Genomic DNA, 19,614 nt, shown 5'->3' with positions numbered 1-19,614 from the left:
ACTTTGTTTCCGTTACGCTCTTTCGCTCTTGACAAATGAGACTCCCTCGTTTTGGGGCGTTCAGTGAAGAGCGTTGCAGCTCAAAGGTTCTTGGTTTTTGGTTTGTTTGGTGCACCAGCGAGGTTTGTGTGATTTTTTTGGGCGGTCTGGCGTCTCAACTGTCGCTACCGGATCGAGACGACATTTTCATCTTCTTTTCGTTGAAAGCAGCAACTTCTTCTCTTTCTTTCGAATAAAAAATTTCATTCATTTGTGCATCTCGCGCCTCCTCCGGTTACTGATGCTGCTACTCGAGATGTAATGCAACTTCGGGATCACCAAATGATCCAGACAACGCTTCTTGCGGTTCGCGTTCTCGATGTTTATTTTAAACTTTCCCGTTCGTACCGCCGCGCGTGCACTGCTGCGATCGCATCGCATGTTTTTTGTTGTTGTCGACATTTTATGCTGCCTAATGATGTCTGCTCTGGACTGCGCGCATTCACGGCCACCACCGGGAGTGCAGCGAGATACATACGAATGCAATCGAGTGCAAGTGCTCGTCGCTCCGCAAAACGCGAGATCCAAGAGACACAATGGTGGTGGTCTGTTGAATATCTGGTTTTGTCCCGGACTGTCCGTCCGGGGTCGGTCCGCTGGTCGATCGCATTAGGAGAGAATGCAGCTGCAGCACCAGTCCCCAACGGCGCGAGACGCATTCATTGCATTCCGGCGTGTGTCCGGCTGGTTATGTGCACAGCGCGCTATTCCCCGAGCATAATGTGGTCCCATCGCTACAAGATGCACGCACTTACGCCAGAGTGCACCGGCCACCGGGGCCTGTCGACGGTTTTTCTCTTCTCTCTGGGGCTTGCATTTTCCCCACAACTCCGGTGGCCTCCGATGCTAAATGGATGGATCGTCGTACTTGGATCTTGGCAGCAGTCCATTGCTCGAACCGCTTTCGTTTTCTTTGGCTCAGAAGATGGCCGTCCGCTCGGAATCGGATGTAATTCCTTCTAGTCCTTCGCGTTGTTTTGTGTTTTCCAGGTCAACCCCTGATGATTGGAACTGCATGCCATTCCCATTTCGATACGCACGCACTGTGCGTCGTCGTCGTCGTCGTTGTCCGGGCACACCGGACACGCACCGAGTGGCGTTTTCTCCTTCTGCAATTGTGTTCCAACCCGTCCGGGGGAGATGTGCGTGCGTGCGCCAGTTGTGGCCACTACCAGCTTTCACTATCAAATCCAACGAACCTCTGGCACGGGGCGGGAGGTGGAGAGGGAGGGACCACAGCATAAATTGCGTGGTATGTAACGCATGGGCGACGAACTGCTGCTACCGTTTGGACTCATCATGGACCACCACGAGCCGTAATTCAGACACGCACTCACACACGCGCGCACACACACCCGTGTCTTGGTCACTAAAACGTGTCCGGTGTTGGAATTAAAATCAATCTTCGTGCAATTATGCGGTATCGTTTTTTTTTTCTTTTCTTTCTGTGTTTTTTAGTTGTTGTGGCATTTGTTTCGATTTTCTTTTTACTTCTCACTTTTCATTGCTTCTGTTCCACCTCTCGGGGGGGAGATACCCCATCTTTAGCGACGGGCTCATGCTCTGCTGACCTCGTGGCAGGCCGGATTGCCAACTTCTCCGGTATACCGTTTCTAACAACGTGCCGGAGTAGCCGGAGCTTCTGTCCTGTAGTAGTGTCCGGTGGTAGGTACGACGGTGCCAATTGGGGAAAATGGTCTGCGACCTGTGAAAGGGTGAAAGTCGAACTAGAAGCGCGAAAAAATGTGACTGTCCATTCGCCAAGGGGTGGTGTTGGCCATACCAGGTAGCACACCAGCAGCAGCAGCAGCAGCTTGTGGAGCGACACAAGAGGTACCGGACTTACCGGGCACTCCGCGGGAGTCCGCCGCGGTCAGTGGTGCAATTGATTTGTGCCGGCTCCTGTTCGGGGTGTGATCGATGCACGATTCCATTATTCCGGTTTTGGGGAAGCTACCGAAGTATGAAGTTTCCGATTCGATTCGGATGTATATGATCCGCTGTATATTGAGTTCCCAGTGTTTTCTTTTTGTGAAGAGGAAGGTGTCAAGCACCTAAAATGGCTGTAAAAGCCAAAGAACTTGATGATATTTCGTGTTGATTTCTGTCCTACATTCTGCTCAGAGCTCTATTCGATTACTCGGATTTTTCAGTATTTTCTACAAAAATTGGCCGAATATTGAGTTCAAGTGGGTCTATTGTAGCATAAACTAACGACCTAACAAAGTCAGTCCAGTGATCAAGAGAAGTCCAAATTCAATTATCGATCCTGTCATGTAAGTCAAACTTACTCTGAATAGAAAGAGATCAACAAAAGGATTTTCCAATAATCGATTGCTTTGCTAATGTATGACACATCAAGTCTTCATGTTACAACCTTGTGTTTAGCTGATTAATATTTAGAAAAAAATAATTAGTCAGCATGGCCTGATACAGCGCTCGTCATACATCTTGATAAGATGCAAAAATTGACGCTAATGTGTGCACAACGCATGAAGCTGTCACTTTCATTGGATCTAATGATGACTGTTTAACGGCTTCAGGATTGTCGTTGCTTCTTATACGGCCATTTTGCTCAGCCGTTTAGCGTGGTATTTATAGCACGTAAGTTGAGCGCAATATGAGCGAAAGTACTGTTTAAATATTTGCTTGTACTGTTCTTTTGTATATTTTTTAAAGAACATGGTGGTAAACACAGTTTGTACACAGTCTCAGCTCAGCATAATTTCCGTTTTAGTTATCTCTATCGTAGTAAGTTAGTTTAATTATCTCTATTGTATTAATGTACGTATTCGAAGGAAGGCCCTTAGGAATCATAAGTTCTGCTGCATTTATGCACTGCATTGCAATTTATGTGTCAGTAATGCGTGCTATTGTGGATTATTTTTTTAATGAAAATTGATATGACATCAAATCGGAGTGGATTCCACTTTCCCTTCGAATGCACACACCATTGAACTTGAAAGCCAGGTGCAGGTTTTCCGACTCCCCCCGACCCTAAACCCACCGACCACCGAGCACCGGCTAGTTGAACTTGAATCCATCCATCCATCTACCATTCCCAGCGTCGTCGTCGTCGTCGTCCACTTGTCCATCCACTTTGTTTGGCCCGTGGTCGTGGTGGTGGTGGTTCAAATCAAAAGCAGTTTTCCTCCCGGACACATTACTAACCTCCGCTGCCTCCCCGCGACCCCCCGTGGATGAGCGGTGGTAGATTTCCCATCGGACAGTGAGACAGAGTTCATCGAAACGTGTAAAAAAGCGAAAGGAAAGCATCGCGAACCGAGTCTGGTGACGACGAGATGCCGCGGCGCAAGAAAGCGCATCCAACGGCAACATAATGCTGTGCGCAATGGCGAGTTGGCCGACCGACCGACCAACCGACGGCAATCAACTGGTCACTGTTGTCCGGATTGGTGGCCATCATCGCAGCAAACGGTGGCGGGGGAAAAGCGGATTCGATTGAGAGCGAAATCCGAAAGCAAACAAACGTGAATCTGCCAGGGAGGGGCGTGCAGAGGAGGAGAAGGAGATTTGTGATGTGAGTGGCCATCTTTTCTTCCTTTTTTAAATGCTCCTGTGTCCGTCTACGAGTGAGATTTCCAAGAGTCGCGTCGCAGTCGGATCAACGACCAAAGCCGACGACGACGACGACGACGACTTTCCTCACGGTGCTAATTTGACTCACACGCTCGACCGACGGGACGGATGGACCTTTGTACGAGCGCAGAGCGCCTGCCAGAGGGACACACCAGACGCGGTTGGAGCATCGTGGCTGGTCCGGTGGTGGTCTCCGGCAATTGGCAACAATAACAGAAAGCAAACACTACGCGAGATAGTGATCGTAGATGGATGCCTGCTGTTACTGCTGCTGCTGCTGCTGATGATGATGATGATTGTTGCAAATGTGCAACTTTATTCAACTTTTCAAAATTCAATCTTAAATCGCACAAATCTCCGAAGTAACGATTAGTGTGTACTTCGCGCGTTTCTTCTGTACTCGTCCCTGCAATCCTTCTGCCGGCGGATGATCGTGCGGCCGTTGCCCGTCCGCGGACTTTGACCCCCTGGGTGAACACTCGATCCAGGTGTGCTTAGTTCACCCGAACACAGCCCGGACCGAGTGTCACTTCATCCGCCGGCAGCGCCCTCTATTTGTGATCGCTGGCGTCACTTATTTGTGACAATGATCATGATGATGATTATGGTTTAATTGCTCACTACCCCAGACTCCCCTTCTCCCTTGGGTTGGCCGCTCCTGCTTGATGTGAAATCCACGGACTGAATCCAGCCAGAGGTTTAGTTGCGTAGCGGATGAAGACGATCCGCAAGACAGAGCAACGAACAAAAGGAAGAAACCAACGTCACACGTCACGTCCCGGCGGGGGGAGAGTGTTGAGGATGCGAACCCCGTCGGACACAACGGATCAATAGATCGGTCGATCGATCGATCGGCATTAGCGGCGCGCTCCTCTTTGGCCATCTGGCCAAACAATCGAAAGTTTGACGGTTTGACGATTCCTCGGTCGTCGTCGACGTTGTTGTTGTTGTGTCGTCGTCGTCGTTTTGCCAAAGTGGAAAAGCGTAATTACTAGAAAATAGAAAGTTCAATTAAAATCGACGCGGGCTGGCTCGTCAACGTCTTCGACCGTCGACGGTCGCAGCATCCGAAACCGGTGATGCTTGTGTGGTTGGTAGGAATGGTGGTCCTCTGGGGGGATGGGGAGCATTTTTATTATTAAATAGCGAGGTGATGTTTTATGATCGAATCACGACGAAATCGCGTCGCTCGAACCGATGAATGCTTCCTGCCCGAGAAGAGGAAGACCAAAAAGAAGGAGGTGTTTGTTTTGGTTGGATGTTCATTTCGTGCTTCCGTTCCTTGGAATTGACATTCGTGGTACAGCGAAGAGAGTGAAATGTGAAGTTCGTGACTAATTTTTTGGTTTCGCAGAGTTCGTTGTTTGACTTGCCGGGAGATTTGCGTTGTGCAGGCGTCAACGGAGGCGAGAACTATATTTAGTACTAAGGGCAAGGGTTAACATCGACAAAGACATCAGCCAAGAGATTCGCTGCTAGGGTGCTGGTAGCCAATCGGTTCTACAGTATGTCTGAGATACGTAATTTACTCGAGACAACTGCCAAGTAAGACAATGCTGTCTGAGCTTATAAGGCCTTTATAGTACCATCACTAGCCCTATGTCAATAGGACTCTCTCCAAAAATGGCGAACTCCTGTTATCCGTATTTGAGAGGAAGATTCTCACAAGAATATTGAATGTCCTAGAAGGGACAAAGGAGCAACTGACAACAATTGAGCTTTACGCGTGAGCATGTAATGTTGTGAGAACGAAAGGCGACGACCCATCCCAAAAAATCTTCTTAGTATTCTCTATTCTAAATGCATAGTTCTATTAGCCCATTGTTAGGTAAAGAATGAGATAGAGCGACGGTATCGACATTGATTTCAAAATGGCTGGAGTAGCGATGACACCGTTTATTCTATAACGCTTTTTACAGAAGGGATATAAAGATTGCCTGAAGAGACTAGATTATTTTGACGATTATCAGGCGTTTTGTTTGCATCGCCTAAAGAAATAAGGCTCGTAATCTTTATGTTAGTGTGTTTTTTAAGAAATTCTGTGCCCAAATGATGACGATGTTCGATCAGTAGCGACAGCATATGCTACGCGAGACACAACTTTGGTTTCACAGACTGTTGCAATGCACTTCGTTCCGCTGGTATCCTTTTGCTGACCAACGCGAATCTTGTGATTTGTGCGTGCGATGGTTACATTACGCTCGATTCACCATTTTATGCTCCCGCGGTGCGGCGTGCCGTGTGTGTATACATCTTGTTTTTCATCTCGATTTCATAGTTCCACGTTGTGCGTGCAATTAGTGCGCTGGTGTGTGTGCGCTTCATTCCATTTTGTTTATGCGTGATTACACGCACCGACTGACTACGGGATGGCCATTTCACTTTCCCTCCGGTACGCATAATCCAACATCGAAAGTGTATGTGCTCGGTCAGCCAGCCAGTCAGCCAGCCGGTCAGTTGTTGTGCATACCCGGCCGGTATGCCAGAGTGCCACAGCTCGGCGTAATGAGCATGATACGCATCTTCGTGCCTTCGTACTGTGGCCGATGAAATCGAAACACCAGCCATGTTGGTGCGCGGTACAACCCACGCCAAAACGCAAACCAAGATTAAAGCAAAAATTCTTCTTCACTCCTCGCTTCTGAACAGCAAGCGAACAGCAACAGCAGAGGAGTTTGCAGATAGAAGTTTTATGAGTTGGATGGCGCCGAATCATGAGGTGGTAGGCCGGGCGGCCGGTCGGCTGGCGTGCGCATATGGTGCAGACCGAGAGCTGAAGCGATGAAAGGCACAAATTAAGGCAGCACTAATTCAACACGGCACATTCTACATAATGCTTCATAACGTTGCTCGCCAGCAAGCTGGAAGGTGGTAGTTAGAATGCCGGTTCGGTGCCGCTTCTATGCGCCGGCTGGCTATGTGGAGCACACGCGCATCGCGCATCACGCGCTGGATTTATGAAGCGGATCGTAGACAAATTATCATAAAATCATAAAACCTAACAGCACCGAGGACCTGGCGGTGTTTCACAAATGGTTATGTGGTTGTTCATTTGTCGTTCTGTAATCGCATCCGCGTCCATTTTAGTGACAGAGTAAATTAGTGCGGGCCAAAGCGGTTTTTACGCGCTTCTCTTGCTCTCCCTTTGGTCGAATTGGCCGGTGGTCAGACTAAACAAAGTAATGGAATGAGGGCGCCTGCACCACCACTTGTCAAGACGCTAACCAAATTACCCTTGAAAGTGATTGCGTTTCTCTCTCTCTTTCGCTCTCTTTCTCTCTCGATCTCGATCAAGATCTTGAACCTCCCTTGATTTCGTAACCTAGAAAGCTATTCCAGAAAGAAGCCGTTTAGTTCCCGTACCGATCTCGCATCACGAATTAACCTAATTAGCGGGCGCCGTGGTGTTTTGAGCAAATAAACCATCGCTCGACGCCACACGGTGCTGCACACCACCAGCCCGATCCCGGGACTGCGGAGTGCAGAGCAAATAAACCAACGACGAATCCGTGCATATGAATGAGCACACCAATCTCTCGCATCAATGTTTAGAGCATGATGATGGCTGATGGTCATTCAAGAGCAGCCAAGAAGCGTTCTTCTTTCGCCGACACGACACGACAGTATCGGTAGCGATTCGGTCCTCGCATCATCTCTCTGATTGCCCTAATGAAGCTATTGAAACAATAAGCAAAGGTCAAACCGCAGGGTGCAAGTTAGTTTAGCAGCCAACTTCTCCTCCTGCTCCTTCTGCTCAGCCGCTGCGAAGACAACACAAAGTTACGCCGGTTCTTTGCATGTTTGACAGATCGGAGGCACTTCTCGGCGGAGCCCCAGAATCGTGAAACACATCCCCCCACAAGGGAGATGAATAACCATAAATTCTCAATTATCCTCAATTTAGCGCCGCACAACTCTCCTCCCGGGGAGGGAGCATCAAGGAACACAATTTTGATGCGTTATTGTGCGCGACGGGTTTGTTTGGGTGGAGTAGTCTTCGAATTTTTCTTCGTTTTTGGCTTATTTACATAACGACCTCTCTCCAATGTCTCGCGAAAACAAGCGATATGTTTATATGCGGGCCGTCTAGACGCCCCAATTCGGAATTAAGGACAGAGATTTGAAAACACTTGTTCGATGTGGCCACATGCGCTTCATCAACTTAGCAAGACGTGTTCGATTGCAATTTGTTTATCCGTATCTGGAATTCCTCGCATTTGACATGTTGGGTGGTATTGCAATTGTTGCTTGGTTTCTTTTTTGATAAATGGGGAACAGGACACATTTTTTTCGATGGGAACAGGACACATTTTGAATATTGCAAGGGAGGACTAAATGGTTTTTATCTGAAACCGTTACGGAATCATTTCAATCAAAATATCAAACCGTCAACCATCGCTGTGCGTTGTAAGATTGACGAGGACGAGATCATGCGCTTCTAAAACAGTTTATAAAAGGATTATCACACATTAAACAACACATGCAAATAATATCATCAATTGAAACAGCGCATTGATGATTAAAATACAGCAATGAGCCTGAGCTGAGAACAATGATTATTTCTTTCAAAATACTCTTCTCAAAATTGAAACAAATCGCTGACAAAGATTTGAAAAGTTTTCATTGAAATGTACGAATTTGTTTGACCGTAAAAAACGTCAAAACATATGTTTGCACCTGTTCGTTACCAGGATCTTAAACAAGGTTTAAAAACGAAGGATCCTTCATCATTTGCATTGCTTTTCCCTTTCCTCCTTCACCAATCATGCTAATTGCAGCAACTTGTTATAAATATTTTCTCTTTTTTCCCACTTCGCAGGTAATAAGCGAATGTTTTTGTGTCAGCATAACATTCCTTCGACTCCGTCTCTTTACGTTCCGCCGTCGTCCTGCGTTAAGTGCAATTGTTTGGTCGATCGATTGACACGACCCATCGCCACCGCCACCCGTCCCCAATCCCTCAAACAGGTGTTAAGGTAATTAATTTGACAGCTTTTCTCGTGCCAGCGCAGTGAGACCGGGCATTGGTGGTTGGCCATCATGGGCGTGTGCACCATCATGTTTTCTATTTTCACAGACGTTTGTGAAATGTGCGAGAATACATTTCATCATTTGCATCGAGCGTGCGCGCGGATTCCGAGGGGAAGATATTCCCTCGTTTCGTAACATCGCTGGAAGCGTAATGCATGTTTACTTAAGGTGCTAATGCCCGATCGCCTTGCTACCCTTGCTATACGGAATGGGGTAATATGTTTTTCAAAACTACGTTTTGCGTACATTTTTTCGTGTGGCAAGGGGTGTTCTCGATGGCTTGCTGGAAAAATGCTTGATTAATGCTAATGCTAGACGCTAGGGAAAATGTTTGGGAAAATTATAATTTTAAATTTTCGTTAAAAAAAGCAACACAAGAGGTTTTGATGAGCACTCCTGACCCGGGGTGAGGAATGTAAATTTAGAATTTCCCTCCGGAAAAGCGCACCCAATAACGCACACACAGACACAGACACGGCCGTTTCGAAGGCAATTTCGCTCGCGAATAATCTACGATCTGCGGGGTGGAGAATTCTTCATTCCCCATTTCCTCCTCGCCCACATCGCAGTATTTGCGTCGTCGTGGTGGTGCCGGTGAAGGTGTAGGTGCTTCCATCGGTCCAGTCTCTCCTGTGCTTCGGCCGGATTTCACGCTGTCTGCCAGAGAATCATCAATTTTATGAGCTGTGATGATGAGAATCTTTACGCTCTCTTCCACCAGACGCGCGCGCACATCCTCCAGACTCGTCACGACGATATTCACGGGACTGGAAAATGCGCATAAAACAGGGCGGCGTCGGCAGCAGCAGCAGCAGCACCACAACGAGCAATGCATTACGGTCGTCGCACTAGGCCGGAGCCGGAAAGGGAGACGCGTTTGACGCGCAAAGTATTGATCGGTTGGTTGGGAAAGGGTGAGAGGAAAAGCCTAGCCTTGGTTTCCGTTTTCATATTGCTCGCAAGCCCTTTTCCCGCGGGGGTTTATGGCTGTGTGTGTGTGTGTCGTGTTATGGTGGTCGCGGCATGTCGTGCAGTGGTCGCCGACCGATGATGACGGTGATGTAATAACTGGCGCGATGACGCAGCGCATCCTTGTAGAATGTCACATACCTCCACCTCCTTCTCCTCCTTCTCCTTCTCCTTCTCCTCTTTCCTGGTTTGTTGCCATAAAAATGAATGTTCGACCGGCGAGCATTGCGAGCTACTAGCCGGCAATGTTTGGTATTCCTTCCTTTTTCGGTACGGAGACGGGAACGATGTAAAGCTTATCTTATGGTTAGCCTAAGATTCTGCATTCTCCATGCGCGCACTGCATGGTATGGCCCGGTACGAGCGGCCTTAATGGCGTCAACCGTCTCGTCGTCGTTCGGTCGAGCACGAAACGATGATTTCATTTCATTTCGCTGCCAGCCTGGACCCCCTGGACCCATTTGCGTTTGAGCCTATTTTTGGGCTAGGTCACCACCACCACGAAGTCGTGTCCCATGCCAGTCCCCATCCTCTTTGCGAGTGTTGCATTCTTGGCCATGATGATGTTTATCACTTATGGCGCCACCGAAATTGCGTCACGTCCGGTTTTTGGCGCGTTATTGCTTAGTTTGGCATGTCCACCGCAGAACAGAAGGAGGAGGAGGAAATTGAAGAAGGGATGGGAAGGAAATGATGCGACCAAGAATGCTTAATGCCTGGTGTGTTGGTGTTGGTGCTCGGCAAACGCATCAATATTCAAAACAATTTAGGCAAAAGACGACTGTCGCCCAGCTGCGAGATGGATGGAATTTTGCTGACCAAGTGGTTAGTGGTTGATTGAAAAATTGTAGATTCCTCGCCAAGGGTGTGTGTGTGTGTGTAGACCTACGACTACCGAGAACCCTGGTTCAGACTTTTTAGATTGAGATTCTCTCCCTTTTTTTCGCTTCTGCTGCCGATTGTTTTTTTTAAGGACGGAAATGGTTGCTTCCGTTGCGAGCCAGACACTCCAACCCAAGTCCCGATGGAAAGCCAAAGTGAAATGCCCTCCCGCGAAGGCCAAACGGCTAACGATTTGCGGCGACCTTAACCATCAACTCGCCGCCGTTTGGTCAAATCGCGCAGGTTAAGGCGTTACAGATTTATTAACTTTCAACAAAGACGGATTTACGGCAGAAACCTCCAGCACCACCTCCCAGCTTCCGGACTCCTTCTCTCCCTCTAGTGGTGCAAGTGAAAGTGAAGTGTTGTGCACGAGCCAGCCAATCGAGCGACCGGTAGACCGCGGAATGAATGGCGGTAAATCGATGATTTCGGGCAAAAATTGGCCTCCGATTGGCCTCTGGCGCGAGCGCGCGCGCTTGTACCAAGGTCCACCATCACATGCTCTGATCATCATTGTTTCCATGTTACCTTTTTTTTATATCACCTCACCTCACTTGTGCACCACCCCTTTGGTCACTTGATTAAAGTGGTGCTGCTAGGAAGGAGGAGGAGGAGGAATAGCACTGAGTCAGCTTCTCCTAGAGAGGAGAAGAGAAGCAAGGGAGGGGGATGTTATTGGAAAGTACCGGCAAGATAATGATTTCTCGTTCGTTCATTCGTTCGTTCGTTCGCTCGCTCGCGGTCGCCTTGATAATGGCTGGTCGGAATCGATCTTTGAAAGGCGCGATTATTGCACTTTCGATTTCCAGCCGGGGCCCTCTAATCCGCGCCAATCCCGCAACCAATCTTCCCCGAACGGGGACGAGATGAAAATGAGATGAAATCGGTTGCAGCACCCCTTCCTTCCTTCCCGGATGCTGCGAGAGAAGGCAATTCGGTTGTGCTGAGGTGGTTCTTCGTCTTCAATAATAGGTATTTCTCTGAAATAGTCCATAGTGACTCAATACTTACTGACTTACTTACTTATCAGACACTACAATAGACGAACGGCTGTCGCAGAAGATCTCTCTACATGTCACGATCGAGCGCCGTCGTCCTCTAGTTCTACATTTAATCAATTCTGACATCAATGTCATTACTCATCTCGATTTGGACTTACTGTATCCCCGCTGTTCAGGTTCTACCTGCCTAAGAAGAGTTTACGAACTAATGTCATACAACGCGTGTAGCTTCGCGTGGTATCAAGTTCTCCATAGTCAATTCTTCATATTCTGGACCAAATATCCTTCTGACAATCCTCCTTTCGTATGCAGATAGGAAAACTTCGTCATTTCTAGACAGTGTCCAAGTCTCAGAGGCGTATATGAGTACTGGTGCTATATACATTTTATAAAGATGCTGTGCCGTCGTTCATCTTGACAGCTTTCTCGAGTGAACTGCGTTCCTCAAACTAAAGTATGACCGATTGGTTGCTAACACTCTAGCGTGCATTTCTTGTCTTATGTCATTATCGGGCAACTGTGTTGATCCTAAGCATGTGAAGTTGTCAACGACTTTCTGCTCTGTGCCACATATTAGTATGTGACATACGTAAATGTTATTCTTAAATATGATCTTCACTTCGTTCTTCTTGAATACGTAGACTTCGGCGCTAGATCGAAGAATCTTAGAACTAGAATGCTCTATCTATGGCATCAGCGTGATCCACGGCGTACTCCAAAGGCAATCCAATATCGGTGACGTCAATGGGTTGTGAACATTGGCTTGCAGGTTCAAACACCAGAAGACGCGTCTAGACGCCGGAGCGTTTGGTCATCGCGATAACCGTACCTTCAATTTGGGCAATTTCGCTTATCAATCCCTGGGTCGTACCATTGTCCAGCGATATGATTGATGGCCTGTCATTGCACTGCGCACGATAAGCGTCTGGTGCGTTGTCCGATGCAGTTTATGATAAACGGGTGAAAATACAATAAACACAGTTGCGTTCAACGACGCTACCCCTTAGTAAAAACGTCAAGGGCTGTGGGCTAGGGTGCGCCAACCTTCCAACTCCTTCAGGTTTTCATGTTGTTTCTGTTTTTCGATTCCTCATTGCGATGGACAATAAAACGTGAGACCCCAGGAGTGGACATGTACCGGCAATCGGCCGTGGCGACATGTGATGTTACGTTCTCTGTCCCAAACCTCTGAAGGATGTGTGCGAAGCGCCTTATTTTCATTGCACCACGTGTCATCTTCGAGGGAACTACTTCATCGATGAACCCATCGTAGGAAAGGTAAACAACAAACCGGGGAGTGGAGCCAATGGGAAAGTGGCCGTGTCGATTGTCGAGTCGAGCACAATGGCGTGACAAGTGGGGCCGCCGCTTCCAAGACGTCTTGCGAGATGTCTGTTTGAAGTGGGGAAATGAAGGGAAAAAATCCCTCTACCCGCATCGCGCCCATTCAGGTCCAGTTCGAAGAGAACTGCATTCAAGTTGGTCCAGCGTCCGACGAGCGCGTGAGTACGGCGTGAGTAATCAAGATTTATTCCAAAGTGGTCGATGCTCAATTCAATGAGTGGCGAGAGGTCTCTCTGCTCTGCTGCATCCCAGGACCTGCGTGAAAGAAGCGTTTGTCAGCGATAAAGGGCTCCTTTTTGTTGTCGTAAATCCAACTATCCCAATGGCTGGCTACTCCTCCCAGCTTCACTGGCTGCTAACAAGCATTATCGACAAACACAACAAGAGGCATCAGTCTGAACAATGGTGACACCTGGGGTGGTGTCGACATAAAGAAAACATAAATTTGAATACATTTTCGTGTAATGTCGAAATCGAATTCCGGGTGGTCCCATTTCGCGTGAAATCGCGTCACGAGGAAGGGTGGTTTTGTGCCTGGTTTGTATCCTTTCTCCAGCCAGGAGGATACCGGGGATAACGTTCCCTCGAATTTTGTGTTGCTTTTCCAAGAAGACTAATATGCTTGAGAGGGTTGTAAAAAGTAAGAGAGAGCGAGGGATTCTTATTATTTAATCCATTTTGATACGCGAATCCATTTTTAGAGGGATGATTATCTCCAGCCATTCCTATTCCTAGTGAGTGCTGTGTGTATTGCTTCCGGTTTTTTTGTCTCTCAAACGACTGACACGTGCCCTCTGTATGTGCCGGTGTGGTTACCGATCTCCTTCACTTTCAAAGTGCCACCCCTCGTTCGTCTTCGTGGCCGCACAGTACACAGCCTGAAGCAACCCCACTCCCCATTCATCCCTCTGTGCAATCATGGCGTGTCGGGGCTACTATTGGGAATGTAAACATACTTCAGCCAGAAGGACAAGCGCAAACCCCATGTCACACACGCACACAGACGGGGTTCACGTTATCATAAAAAAGTGATGGACCAAAAAAATGGATGGGGAGGCCACTACTACCACCCTACCCTCACAATCAACCCTCTGGATGGTGCCGCCCGTTCGTTCCGTTGGTAAACAAACGAACGATTAAATATGCATTAAATCACTTGGACGCACCTCGAGTGCGATGGTAGAGAGAGAGACCAAATGAGAGGGAGCAGAGAGACCACTTCTCTGCACTCTTCCGTCTTGCCTTCCGGCACGCCACAGAATGTCACGCGAAACCTCCTACCGCTACCTTCCACGAACGCCTGGAGCGGGCACGACCTTCGAGACAGCATCCGATCCGGAGTGCAAATCTCGAGATTGCCTTTTCGACGTCGAAGCCCATGCTCCAAGGCGTCACAACACGCGCCGCCAAGGCCACTGGGTAGAGAGAGGTGTGTGTGTGTGCATAAAACCCCAAATAACGCCCCGAGCAGTGAGTGGCGTAGTACCGTGCGCTGCACAGCGGGAAGTCATCGTCATCTGATGGTCGGTTGTATCCCTCTTCCTGACCGACCTTCATCATCTTGCGCCTTGGCGGAACCGCGTGGAACGCAACAGTAGCATCATCCTCACCCAGGACCAGGTCTTCCCTCTTGTGCATTTAACACGACGGAACACTCTGGCGGCGGCGGCGTTGTGCAAACGGATCGGATCCAATTTTGGGGCATCCTTCGCATCCTTGGACGCCGCAGGCATCGTCGGCAAACCACACCGTTGAAGGTGCGCCGCGGGAGGTAGTCCTTTCATTATTCAAATCGCAGTTCACTCTCGCTCTCCTTTGGGGAGCGTTTACGCAGCCAGGAAGAAGACCTGCATTTCGCCTTAATTGCGACCAGAGTTCTTGATGTTCTCTCTTCTGGAGCATCTTGGAAGCTGCCGAGTTTCTGGAATCTCGGCGATCCCGGTACTCGATTTGTTATGAGTTCGAAAATGATGTTCCCGCGAACGCCTCGGGCACGAATACCAAAACAACGCGCCCCGCCTATATCTATTGATATTCCCTTATGTGCGCCTGGATTTTGCGTCTCGCGCGCGTCGACGTAACACTTAGGCAACGGTCGCCACGTCGTTGCATTTTTAATGCGATTACCATATTCATAAGCGCGATAATTAAATGTGAGTGTGCGTGTGTGTTTGCTCTGTTCTATGTTGTGATAATGGGACTACACCATGTGCCGCATGAGTCGCCGTTCTGTTTGTAATTAAATGTGATCCAACATCTTGATTTATTGGCCGTCGTCGTTGTCGTCGTCCCGCGAAGAAGAGCGTTGGATATTGCGAACGGTTCTGTCGTGTACTAGAGTCACTACTTCAAACCAGTTAGAACACACTGGCGGCGCGTCTAGTCTAGTCTCGCGATCGCAGTTAATTTGGACAAATTATCCATCCTCCCATCTCTCGATGCTCAGGCACAGACACGGCTGGCGCATTAATTCAGTTCGTTAACTTCTGAGTAGCTTATATTGCCTGTTATAACCTCGTCCCCGGATACACTTGTTATGGAGAGGTGTGCGGCAGCTGAAACGAGGTGCCTAGAAGCTGCTGGTAGTCAGGCAGGCAGGCAGGCAGGCAGGTCTTATCGCGCAACCAGCACGAGCGAGCTTATAATCGAATAACTTCTGTTCGTCCGCCTTAGAACGATCCGTCACCCATTAGAACCTGTTCAACGGCATTCCGATGACGTCGGAACGCGCCTTTATTATAGTCATGCTCGTTTCAAATTGTCCATTCGGGTTCTTGGAGTAAACCCAAAATGAAATCAATGCGTCCAGCGTAGTCCATTCGGTTTGTCTTTTCGGTCGCAAGTTCGGACGTCGTCCTGGCGTCGCTTTCTCAGTTCGATTGTCTGTGACACACTGGTACTGGTACGGGGCGCTGTATGTAAGGCTTATACCGTTGTCGGGGGGTTGCCCTCTTCCGTGACCTTCCTTTCCGGCAACGGCACGTCTCGGGTGCATGACGAGCGCCAGCGAATCGGATTTTCCCCCGCCGAAACTAGTGTGTCGTCCTTTCCGACTTATCGACACAGGCCCGTACTAGGGGAAAATCGATACGTACCCGGCGTTGGCCCTGACTAGTAGAGGCGCTCGTTCCTCTCACTCCCTTGCGGCTTAGTCATAGTTTCAAGACAAGCTGGAGCCAGAGCGACCGCCAAGCCGTTCGTTGCAGGATATGTGGAGAAGAAGAAGACCCTTGTATAGAGGACGTCATCGTGGCCGAATGGCGTGTGACAGTGATTTGGGGCCCAGTGTCCAGCAAAATCAATGCCACACCAATTATCGGGACCGGTGCTGGCCATTCAGTTTGTTTTTGGGAACGGCCGGCGGTTGTGGACCAGTTAATTGAATTATTGTAGGAAGAGAACTCAGAAGTGAGTAGAACGGTTCTCGGTTTGCGCCGTAGACCAGCGAGGTGTGTTGGGGAAGGGGCCCATTAGTGGTATCAATTGATGAAATTCGATCCACGTCGATAAAGAGGAAAAGAGTACCGACCGTGTGGCGTGACTATGTCTATGTTGATGGACGTAGACTTGGATTGACCATCACAGCGTTGAACCATGGTGTCTGATATTTCCGATGCGTCGAGCCGGTTAGTTCTGAGAACTCAATGGAATGCGTACGCTTGGCTGGTTGGCATTGAGCTACAACAACACGTTGCTCCTTGCAGAAGTTGTTGCGTGATCCTCATGCACAAGTGCCCACCATCGACCAAACAATGCGCCCTGCCCAAGATGTACAACAACGGATAAATGTTCGCCAAATTTCACATTTCAAAACAGGGGAGCCAAGAAGAAGGACCCTATGCCGATGTGCCGATAAGCAAAACTCAAACTTCCCTCTTCCCTCAGACCCAGATCCCTTCCCCCAAACTCATCCAAAGTTCGCAAAGGCAGGGTGTGCCACAATCGAAATGGAAGTAGGTCTCTCCATTTCCCTGTTGGCATCGATTTCGCGACCTAGCTGGCGACCAGAATTGGTAGCGCGCTTCCTCGAGCGCATATTTGCATGATTTGTGTCGAGAGTCAAGCAAACGCTGCGCAATTTCTGGACGCGGCGACCACACGAATCGCCTATTTGGAAGAGATCGAACGTAGTGTAGCGAGCCGACGGTGGACGATGAGGATGATGATTGTACAGCCCAGGCACGTAATGGGCGAACCAACGAGCACCAATTGCGCATCACATCGTATCGCATCGCAGTATCGATTGCGGCCATGGTCTTCCCCTTGCTCCGCCGATTCCGTCGGTTCCGGCGAGTCCGGCTGATCAATGTCGAACCATTTGGAGTAGCTACTCCTCTCCATCGTCGCCTGGTGCCCTCGTGACATCGTGGAATCACTAATTGGTCGCGCGCTGCTGCGAGTTTGGAGCAAATGGAGGTGGTCGAGTAATGTGTGAGCTACTAGTGTGTGAGCAAACCAGGCCAGAGGGTGCATTCCGTGAGAGTTTTCGCCTTTTTTCACTCAGGTGCGCTCAGAACAGAAGTGTGCGTAAATCAGAGTTTTGAGTGAATAACTTCTCGTGACACACTCCGGGCTCTAACAGCCACAGGCTGATGATGGGGCGCATAGCAGTGGAGTTCCCCAGGTGCTGCTAATGCCGCTAAGGGAGCACCTTTCGTTAAAATCGATATCTAATGTGCGAAAGGAATTTGTCTTTTCAGCCTCAGTCGCCAGACTTCAATCCTCAATCACAGGTATCGTTAGCGGCTCGGTCTCGGTGTGAGCACCGACGATTTGCACCGTGATTGCCTACGTGTCATGCAACGCGATTTATGATGATTGACGGGATAAGCCGAAGGAACGGCCGTTCATGTTGGCAACAACGCAACGGCAATGCAACGGCAAGCGGATGAATGATAGCGCGACGCCGAAGCCCAACCAACGCCTTACCCAATTTGCCCTTAAAAGGGCGACGAATCACTTGCTAGCGTGCGGCAGCCACGACCACGTCGATCGCATAGTGTGCAGCATAAACGGTGCAGCAGCAGCAGCAGCAGCAGCATATTTGGAATGACCATTGAGAAGTCGCGGGCGGACTTGTAGCGTTGCAGTGGTGGCGTAGTGGCCACCATAAATTGGCCTCTTGGTGGACGATTGAGAAACTGGGTCGCTATCCAAGACCCTGGGCGCGGCTCTACTCCTCTGGAGCTCTCTCGGTCAGGCCACAGATCGCGCAGAGAGTTTGGGTTCGTGCACATACACCTTTCGCGGGAAGGGTGATGGAAGTAAGCGAACAAAGAGCCATTTAAGAGCTGGGGAGGCGGTGAAGGGGTGCGGCCATCGTGTTCGATTCGATTTGGTTTGATGGCCACCGGTTTCGTCGCCACCCCGCACCCCGTAAAAGAGCCACCCTTTTAGCATACAATAACACTCTAAATCGCGCTCGAGCGCGCGCCCTAAGCTCGGTGTGGCTTTGCGTGCAAACGGAAGCTATTCCCCCTCCCCCACTCGGCGAATCAGACTCTTAGGTTACCGATTGACCACCACCCACCCCCGGGGGCGGCGGAGTGCAGGAACGATTTACGCTTCACAAATCGAATGCATATTTCATTGCATTATTTCCATTTCTTCTACTCGCACCATTCTCTCGGCCTCGAGTCAAAGTAGAAGTTGAAGAAGTTGCATTCTAATGAAATATACTATCTCCTGCGCAAAAGCTGAAGGAACCTCCGCCATTCATGATGGGCAACGTGTGCCCTTGGTCCCGGTGTCGACTAGCGGAGCGTCCATCGGTGAGATTGAAACGGAATATATTAAATCGAATGGCCACAACCGAAGCCCTGCAAAGCCCTGAGAATTGCACCGGTCGTCTCTCATTGCGCAAAGGGTGCGTGTGTGGGGCTTCTTCCTGTCTTCACCATCATCGATTCAGGTGCGCGCCTTTGGCTAAAGGCGTTCCCGAGCAGCTAGAGAGCGTATCAGTTGAAAGCGAAGAATGACTTTGGTTGCATGGCAGAAGAGTCGTCCCCTTGGTGGTGATATGCATTAACATAAATCCCTCCGGCCTGTTTTCGCCTTGCGATTTGCTCCGTTGTCCCACCTGCACAGGGACTCTCGATACGAACCCCCGTAGCGCCCCGTACCTGCTGCTGTTACTTGTGGACGGCACTTCCGCTGGTCGTTTGCATTCATTGATCCACTGAGAAAGAGAAGCGACCCTCACACAGCAGCACTCAGCGTGCCTGTAAAGTGCTCACACGCATTTAAGCTCATTTGCTCGGCAGTTCAATGCAGCGATTACTGTTGATGCCGTGGACGTGGGCAATTGGCATCCAAACCGTCGATCGAGCGATCCAGCGAGTGGATGGATCCTTAAAATAATTGCATTTAAATTTAACATTTCCTGCTCACGCACAACAAGTAACGATCCACGAGGACGCTGATCGAGACGGGCGAGGTCACGGCGTGCCTGCCAGCAGCAACGAAAAAGAGGTTAAGAGGCAACGCGAGATCGAGATCATCTCCTCTCATTGGGATGCATGCCCCGAGGAAACCGAGCAATGCCAGGCGGCCGGTGATGGTTCTAAGCTCACACAATGCAACTGCATCTCGTCGGACTCACACAAAGCCAAACAGACAATCAGACAGACAGACAGACCCGACCGGCCGACGGACGCACGATTGATTGATTTCTAGCCCTTGTACGCTTCTTTTATGCCTTTTCTTACACTCTACCTCTTCTTCTTCTCTTGCCTTCTTCCAGAAC

At 49.3% G+C, this 19,614-nt stretch overlaps 1 protein-coding gene across 4 annotated transcripts in view; it reads left to right on the top strand.

The window, feature by feature from the left end:
• Positions 1-19,614, top strand: part of LOC125950670 (GTPase-activating protein CdGAPr) — a 78,737-nt gene that overhangs the window by 45,616 nt on the left and 13,507 nt on the right. For all 4 annotated transcript variants that reach the window (XM_049678864.1, XM_049678865.1, XM_049678863.1 and 1 more), the window contains exon 2: positions 19,612-19,614. This exon is cut by the window's right edge and continues 840 nt beyond it. The gene's annotated coding sequence lies outside the window, so the exon portion shown is untranslated. The remainder of the gene's footprint in view (positions 1-19,611) is intronic.

The sequence above is a fragment of the Anopheles darlingi genome, chromosome 2 (assembly GCF_943734745.1).
Source record: "Anopheles darlingi chromosome 2, idAnoDarlMG_H_01, whole genome shotgun sequence".
NCBI classification, from domain to species: domain Eukaryota; kingdom Metazoa; phylum Arthropoda; class Insecta; order Diptera; family Culicidae; genus Anopheles; species Anopheles darlingi.
The sequence above is the reverse complement of the archived record's forward strand: the minus strand, read 5'-3'. Positions and strand labels throughout refer to the sequence as shown.